The sequence below is a fragment of the Cebus imitator genome, unplaced genomic scaffold (assembly GCF_001604975.1).
Source record: "Cebus imitator isolate Cc_AM_T3 unplaced genomic scaffold, Cebus_imitator-1.0 Scaffold23, whole genome shotgun sequence".
In the NCBI taxonomy this organism is placed as follows: Eukaryota; Metazoa; Chordata; class Mammalia; order Primates; family Cebidae; genus Cebus; species Cebus imitator.
In genome coordinates this window covers 1,077,118-1,083,117 of record NW_016107338.1, presented here as the reverse complement: position 1 = coordinate 1,083,117, position 6,000 = coordinate 1,077,118, and the positions used below count along the sequence as shown (strand labels likewise).

The 6,000-nt window shown below is 35.8% G+C and overlaps 1 protein-coding gene and 1 non-coding gene across 7 annotated transcripts in view; one reads left to right on the top strand and one right to left on the bottom strand.

Annotated features, from left to right (window-relative positions):
- Window positions 1-6,000, bottom strand: part of EXOC6B (exocyst complex component 6B) — a 663,192-nt gene that overhangs the window by 556,223 nt on the left and 100,969 nt on the right. The gene's annotated exons all lie outside the window — the stretch shown is intronic.
- On the top strand, window positions 2,398-2,595 carry LOC119470168. The gene has a single exon (XR_005199041.1). It is a non-coding gene; the product is annotated as a U2 spliceosomal RNA (small nuclear RNA).

Here is a 6,000-nt window from a genome sequence, read left to right as displayed (position 1 = left end):
ACAAGTGGCTTACCCTCTCTAAGCCTACATGATTATCTCAACTAATGCAGAGAAGGCCTTCCACAAAATTCAACAGCCCTTCATACTAAAAAATCTCAATAAACTAGGTATTGATGGAACGTATCATAAAATGATAAAAGCTATATAAGGCAAACCTACAGCCAATATCATACTGAATGGGCAAGAGCTGGAAGAATTCCCTTTGAAATAAGGCACTAGACAAGGATGCCCTCAATCACCACTCCTATTCAACATAGCATTGGATGTTCTAGCCAGAGCAATCACGCAAGAAAGAAATGAAGGTGTTCAATTAGGAAAGGAGGAAGTCAAACTGCCTCTATTTGCAGATGACATGATTGTGTATCTAGAATCATGATACAGCCTAAACTCTTCTAAAACTGATAAGCAACTTCAGCAAAGTCTCAGGATACAAAATCAATGTGCAGAAATCACAAGCATTCCTATATACCAATAACAGGCAAATAGAGAGCCAGATCAAGAGTGAACTCCCATTCACAATTGCTACAAAGAGAATAAAATACCTAGTAATACAACTAACAAATGATGTAAAGGACCTCTTCAAGGAGAACTACAAACCACTGCTCAATGAAATAAGAGAAGACACAAACAGATGGAGAAACATTCCATGCTCATGGTTAGGAAGAATCAATATCGTGAAAATGGCCACACTGCCAAAGTAATCTATAGATTCAATGCTGTCCCCATCATGCTACCAATGACCTTCTTTACAGAACTGGAAAAAACCACTTTAAACTTCATATGGAATCACAAAAGACCCCACATAGCCAAGACAATCCTAAGCAAAAAGAACAAAGCCAGAGGCATCACACTGCCAGACTTCAAACTACACTACAAGGCTACAGTAATCAAAACAGCATGGTACTGGTATCAAAACAGAAACAGAGACCAATGGAACAGAACAGAGACCCCAGAAGAAACACCACACATCTACAACCATCTGATCTTTGACAAACCCAGCAAAAACAAGCAATGGGGAAAGGACTCCATGTTTAATAAATGGTGTTGGGAAAACTGGCTAGCAATGTGCAGAAAGCAGAAACTGGACCCCTACCTGTCACCTTACACTAAAATTAACTCCAGATGGATCAAAGATTTAAACATAAAACCTAACACCATAAAAACAGTAGAAGAAAATGTAGGCAAAATCATCCAGGACATAGGCATAGGCAAGGACTTCATGACTAAAACACCAAAAGCAATGGCAATAAAAGTCAAGATAGACAAATGGGATTTAATTAAACTCCAGAGCTTCTGTGCAGCAAAAAAAATCATTGTTGGAGCGAATCGACAACCAACAGAATAGGGAAAAATTTTTGCAACCTACCCATCTGAAAAAGGGCTAATATCCAGAATCTAGAAAGAACTAAAACAGATATACAAGAAAAAAACAAACAACCCCATTCAAAAGTGGGAGAAGGATATGAACAGACATTTTACAAAAGAAGACAGATCTGAGGCCAACAAATATATGAAAAAATGCTCATCATCACTGTCATTAGAGAAATGCAGATCAAAACCACACTGAGATATCATCTCACGTGAGTTAGAATGGTGATCATTAAAAAATCTGGAGACAACAGATGCTGGAGAGGATGTGAAGAAATAGGAACACTCTTACACGGTTGGTGGGATTGTAAATTAGTTCAACCATTGTGGAAGACGGTGTGGCAATTTCTCAAGGATCCAGAAATAGAAATTCCATTTGACCCAGCATTCCCATTTCTGGGTATATACCCAAAGTATTATAAATCATTCTACTATAGAGACACATGCACACATATGTTCATTGCAGCCCTGTGTACAATAGCAAAGACCTGGAACGAACCCAAATGCCCATCAATGATAGAGTGGACAAAGAAAATGTGGTACATATACACCATGGAATACTATGCAGCCATAAAAAAATGATTAGTTCGTGTCCTTTGCAGGGACTTGGATGAATCTGGAAACCATCATTCTCAGCAAACTGACACAAGAACAGAAAGCCCAACACCGTATGTTCTCACTCATAGGTGGGTATTGAACAACAAGAACACATGGACTCAGGAAGAGGAGCATCACACACAGGGGGCAGTTGGAGCGGGTAGGGGAGAGACAGCGCAGGGTGGGGAGGGAGGGAAGGGTGGGGAAGGATAACATGGGGAGAAATGCCAGATATAGTATGCACCTAAAGTAAAATAAATAAATTTTTTTAAAAAGATGCACAGCAGTATGTATAAGCCTCTTGAATTATAGAGTTATTTGGATTACCAAATAAAAAAACTAACCTAGATATCTAATAAGTAGTAAAAGGCAAATAAAATAGCAAAATGTTTACAATATTTTTGAATGAAAATCATTCCAAAAATAGATCTTATTGCCTCTTGGCCTTTTGGCTAAGATCAAATTTAATATCTGGTATATCTTACCAGTTTAATAGCTGATACATCCTCTTATCAGAGGGCAATATTTATTAAATGGATTTTTGGAGCAAGGACATAGAATGAGAACTTATTTAATGCACTCCATGCATCAACCTGGCATTGCAGTACCTCCAGGAATGATGCTCCAACTGAAAATATATATATATATTTCACAAGTATAATCATAATATTCTTCAAAATTATAAATATTTACGTATAAATTATGAAGATATATGCATGTATGAGATATATATCACTGAAAACACACACACACACACACACACACACACAAGTACAGAGAAAAATAAATACAAAAATGTTAGCCACAATATTTTTCCTTTGGATGGCAATATTATGGGGTAATAAATTTCTCCTTCATACTTACAATTTCCTAATTTCCACATTTCCCAATTTCCACATTTCCCATGATATATTTGGTATAAGAAAAATTCAGTTCCATCCTTATAAACAAAAAAGGCTTACATCTCTATTTTGGACTTTAAGAATGATTTTCACAGCAGACAATTAAGGTTTTCTTGCTTGGATGAATTTAGTACCACAAATGCTGAAGACTAGAAATGGTTTTACTTGTTTTTGTTTTTTGGGTTTTTTTTAAAGTTTTCCTTTATGTGTTCCAAAAATCAAGGTCTTTGTTCAAGTAAATGAAAGAAAGGTTTCTTCCCCTGAATTTAGAAATAAAAGTACAAATATAGTTAAATCTGAAATCATCGCTCTAATTAAAATTTTATAGGCTCAAAAACAACACAATTCACATGGTTTGGTGTAAACAGAATGGTGTTTATACTACAATTAGGTATGAAGAGCTATCTGCAATAAAATGCAATTCCTCTAGAGAGAAACTTTAGAATGGATAGAAAGCCAGAAATTAAGCCAAAAAGATAAACATACTTTGGGGTTTAGTTATATTTTGGAACATTGTTTATAGAATGAGGAAAATTCAACAATGTTGCCTGCAGACACAAGGCACATTCACTGATGAGACACATGGCTCATGCTGAAAACATCTGGTCTGTCAAATAGCTCCACATTTTTCAAGGCTAATTAGTACAAAACCCAGTGATTCCTGGCAACAAAGAATGTCACCCTATTTCCCCATTGTCCCTCCCCTAGCATAGTCACATTTTAGCTATAGCAAATCAATAATAATCAAATGTCTAGTCTATTTCAATATCCATGACAGGTTAAAGAATGATAGCTAACTACACCTGTATAGCAGTCACCAAAAGAAAAAAAATTATGTCCAGTGATCACAAAAATCCAAAATTAGATTTTGATGTACTCTTGACAATCTCCAAACATTATTAAAACTGAATCAAAAGGCAAATTCCTAAGTTTCAACTGCATGTGTGGTCACTCTCTCCCCTCTTCTCATGCAGGCTCCTTAACAGAGATACAATAAGAAGTAAAGTAAAGAAAATACAAGCAGAGAATAAAAGGGAAGAAGGCAGGGAAAGAGGTTCTAAATAATCCTACAAACTGAATAGCCATGATCAGAAGAGCAGGCATGGTTGAATGCTAAAGCAAGAAGAAGAATATTGATTCCAAGCAAATTAAATGTTGGTACTTTCTTGCCATAGCATGGAATTCTTTCACAGGGATGGTTTCTAAAATTCTAGGAAGTGATCATGGAAAGCAAATTGCAACTATCTGTAAGAAACTTTTTTAAATTCAGAGTATGATAAAATATGAAATAAAAGCTTTCATCACAGAAAAATATTAGTGTCATTCCTAATCAAAGAGCATCAGTAACATATTTAATCTCTTCTGTGTGCTAGAGATAGAAAGATGTTCAGATGTCTTTCCTCAGGGAGCATAAAATGCAGTAGAATAATCAGTATTTATAGTTAAAAAAAAAAATAACCAGACTTTCAGCAATGAAAGCCTAACAAGGAACAGACATGATTTCCCACTTTATAAACAAATAGAATATTGGCAAAAATATATGAAACAACCATTTTCAGACATTGGACATCAAGCAACATAGAACTGATATCTCTGTAAAAAAGGAAAAAAACAAGGTGAGTTTAATAATTACCAGGATTATCTACCTAAAGTTGATATCTAAGTCACGGAAATAGCCAGAAAAACATCAAAACAGAGCTCAGCAACCTTGCTGACTTAAAAGAATCAGTGATAATAACTCAGGAAAGTTGATGCAGCTTGAAGTTGTGTGGCAGAGTTCCCCGAAAAAAGAGTAATGCAGAAAAAGAACACAGGGGTTCCCCTGAATCTGCTAAGTACTAGGACAGGCATGCGGAAAGTGAAATTCCACATGGATAGGCAGAAGGAAGGAAGAAAAAGAGTGGGAGACCAACCAGGGGAAGGCAAGATGAACACTTCAAGGATCTCAGACAAGGCAGATAAACATTCAAATTCTCAACAGTCAAAGTAAAGAGTCACTGGGGACTCTTGAGCTATTCAGAGTAGATTATAAAAGGATCAAGTCTTACTTAGTAAAGCTGAACTGCCCCTGGAATAAAGGTGGGCCTTTAAGTAGAGCTTAAAAATTGGGTTTGAAGGTAACAAACTGATCTGCAATCAACAGACAATTTGTTAAAACAAAACTCAACACTCTCTAAAGGAAAAAAAAAAAAAACACCCCCAAATCCAAACACTCATCAACATAGTGTTCATTATTCAATCAAAAACTTCTAGACATGATAAGAAGCAAAGAACTGACCTACAACCAGGAAAAACAAAATCAGTCTGCAGAAAGAGATCTTAAAAAAATGCCAGAAGTGGCAGAATTAGCAAAGAAGTACATAAAAATAGCAATTAGGATAATGTACATGCATGTAAAGAAAGAAACAAATAATGAAAGAAATGAAACATAAAAAACCAAATGTAACTTCTATACATGAAAAATATATTATCTGAAATGAAAATATCACTGAAAGGGACTAAAACATTACACAGTGCAAATGAGAGAGATCAATGTGCTTGAACACAGCCATAAAATCTATCTCAAATAAAGCACAGAGAGGGCTGTGGGGGTAAGGAGAGCAGATCTTCAAGTCACCTGTGGGGTTAATCAAGCTGTCCAACATAAATATTAATATAACTGAAGTCCCAAAATGGTGATGGGAAAAGGACAAAAAAAAGGGTTTGGAAAAATAATGTCAACATTTTCCAGATTTTACAAAAATTGTAAACCCACAGATCCAAGAAGCTAAACAAACCACAAGCAGGATAAATACACACATGTGTGCACATATTTACACCAAAGTGCACAAAATCAAATAGCTGGAAACAAATGATAAAGATAAAAGTTTTTTTTGTTGTTGTTTTGTTTTGTTTTTATTGCATTTTAGGTTTTGGGGTCCATGTGAAGAACATGCAAGATTATTGCATAGGTACACACGTGGCAGTGTCATTTGCTGCCTTCCTCTATATCTGTGAGAGGTGCTGTCACCTATATCTGTGAGAACACAAAGACAAAAGTTTTTAAACAGCTAGAGAAAAGACACATTACACACAGAGAGACAAAGGCAAGGCTACTCATACATCTCTCCTCAGAAACTGCAGAAGCCAAAAG